Source organism: Mandrillus leucophaeus, unplaced genomic scaffold (genome assembly GCF_000951045.1).
Source record: "Mandrillus leucophaeus isolate KB7577 unplaced genomic scaffold, Mleu.le_1.0 Scaffold182, whole genome shotgun sequence".
Classification (NCBI taxonomy): domain Eukaryota; kingdom Metazoa; phylum Chordata; class Mammalia; order Primates; family Cercopithecidae; genus Mandrillus; species Mandrillus leucophaeus.
This window is the reverse complement of record NW_012101832.1, coordinates 206,619-209,561: the sequence shown is the minus strand read 5'-3', so window position 1 is coordinate 209,561 and position 2,943 is coordinate 206,619.

Below are 2,943 nucleotides of genomic sequence, written 5' to 3'. Positions count from 1 at the left end.
CAGATGCACAATTAACCAATGTACAGCTACTGTTTATCTTCTAAATTTGCCTGGCTCAGCAAGGAGAGTTTGCAGGTGGCTCTGGGAGTCCCCAAACTGTCATCAAATACGGCCTTGACAGCAGATACAATTTTAGCTTCGTGTGTCATCCTGCCCACTCCATCAAGGCCCGATGTGGCCCGCCTGGCAGGGGCACAGCCCCGGGAGTGGGAGCGGGCGCTGGGGCCCTGGGCCCTGACCCAGCTGCCAGCTATGCAAGGTGAGGTCTCTGGCCCACCCTTCGGACACAGCAGGGAAGCCCTCCCGCCAAGTCCCCGCCCCACTTGGGGGTGGGCCAAGGTGCCCCCACAGGTACCCACAAAGCACAGGACCCTGCCACAAGGCAGGTGGGCACCATATATGCAAACCATGTCAAATATGCAACTTTGGGGACCCCCATGGGGTCTCTCTGCCCCTCCCCCGTTGGGAGCTGGGCCCCCAGCAGTAGCTGGTCTCAGGCTGCTTGGCTACCACCCTGTCCCTATTCTTTGGCTTATCACTCCTTCCCCTCCTAGCATGGGGCCTGTTTCTCCCCTGCCCTCTCCTAAGGGCAGTGCCTGGGCCTTTCTTCCCATTTGCAAGTGTCAGCTCCCAGGGGGCTCCCTCCTCCTGCTGGGTGGCCACTCCCCTCCTTGGCCCTCCAGACACCACTCATAGTCAACACAAGTTTCTGTATCCTCCCCAAAACTCCCAGACAGTGCTTCGTGGATGATCACACAAACATAGCCTTTTAGTTTCTCCAGACAGGGAGAAAGCCTCTCACTCGCAAACATGCAATGACGTGACACACTCGGAGACATGAGTGCAGAGCCACTCAGCCGCTCCTGGGCCTCTGCAGCAGATGCCAGCAGACTGGCCTTGCAGGGTGACGTCCACTAAGAGGAAGACCCCCAACTCCATCTGAGCAGGGGAAGGAGCTTTGAAGTAACCCGAGAGCTCTCTAGTCCCCACCCAGACCTTTACCTGCTCTCCTTCTTCAAGAAGATCTCCTGTCTGGTCCAGGAGCCCTAACCCACTGCCTCTGCCTGTCCCCAAGGGCCCACCTCCCTGTCTCCACAGCACAACTCAAGCCCAGGCCTGACACCACTGGAGAGACCCCAGGCCCGCTTCTAGCCAGGCCTGTGCCTTCCTAGTCACTCTCACTCCCAGAGAGAATAAGAATGCATCTAATAGCTATACCAACCATGCATCTGGCTTCACATGCACTGTCCCCCGTCCCTCCATACCCCACTTCTTCTCTTCAATTGGCAGCCCCACATCCGGGCATAAGCCCCCATTCACCCCAGGAACACTTTCTTATCCCCACCCCTTTGCTCCTCTTCTGGAAAGCCAATGCAGGTGGCAGGAAGGTGAGGGGTAGTGGACCAATGGCAACCCTCTGTGGGAACAAGGGGCTGAGGCCATGCTGCCTGCATCTCATGCTGGGGACCTGCATGCACCAGCGCCAGGGTTTGGACTGGATCTTGCTCAGTCCATGGTGCCCAGCCTCTGCCCCAACCTGCCCTCTGCACGTGACCATCATGCCCTGGATGGAGCCTCTCCTGGCTCACCCCACCTGCACTGCACTGTCCCCAGAGAGCCACCCCTCCACCCATTCAAAGACAGCTGTGGAGAAGGCCAGGAGAATGGGATTACCCTATGACCAAGGAGACATGGGAAGAAGCCCTCCTTCCTTCCATGATCGAGGTTCCCCCATCAACTCGGTTCTCGGATATGCAAGTACCTCACTTTGTTAACTTATTAACTTATTGGTTTCATTAAAGTTTTCAATAGGAGGTGATTGTTCTTGGTTTTGTTCAGCGGCTGTGAGGTGAGGCTCCTGGTTTGGGGATGGGGACGAGGAGATTTGGATTAGTCAGGACTCTTTGTTGTATACAACAAAAACCCAACCCCATATGGTTTAAACAAACACACACAAAGAAACTTATTGGCACAGATAACTAAGAAGTCCAGGGGATAGATTTGGTTTCATGCACAGTGAGATCTAGGTGCTTAAACATGTCAGGACTCTGTTTCCTGTAAGCCTTCCTTTCAGGCAGGCTGACCTCTCATGGTGCCCAGTAAAAAGTGGGCCCCACTTTCCTAATAGTTTGCATCAGTCAAGATCAAGTCAGGAAGGCAGAAACAACACTAACTTTTTCAGCAAAAAGAATTTATTATAGGTGATGGGTTGCACTGATGCAGGAGGGCTGAAAGAACAAAAGAGAATTTTCTCTAGGTGATTTTTTTTTTTTTTTTTTTTGAGAGAGTCTCGCTCTGTCGCCCAGGCTGGAGTGCAGTGGCCGGCCTCCCGGGTTCACGCCATTCTCCTGCCTCAGCCTCCCAAGTAGCTGGTACTACAGGCGCCCACCACCTCACCCAGCTAATTTTTTGTATTTTTTAGTAGAGACGGGGTTTCACCGTGTTAGCCAGCATGGTCTAGATCTCCTGACCGCGTGATCCGCCCATCTCGGCCTCCCAAAGTGCTGGGATTACAGGTTTGAGCCACCGCGCCCGGCCCTTCTCTAGGTGATTCTGAGATAGCTAGAGAAAATAACTGCAGAAAGCAGTTACCACTCCTAGAGCTGCAGGAGTATAGGAAACAGGTTGGGGTTATCAGAACCCACAAGCTTGCAGACAGAGAGCCTGGTGGTGTTGGGGCTCAGAGGTCTGAAAAAGAGGTGCTCCCTGGCTGGTGCTGGTACCTCTTAGGGGATACAATGAGACTTGTCTGGGAGTACGGGAGAAAAGCCGAAGTCTAGGATCAACTGTTGCAACCTGGCTGTCGCTGATAAGGATAGGAAGCAAAGGAAGAGAGAAGTCTCCACTTTTCCTGCCTTCCAATCTTCCCCTAGTGCCCCTTATTGTCAAAGCTAGGGAACAGAGGAGTGATGTGGTTTGCAGAGTCCCAGCCCCAGTATCCCA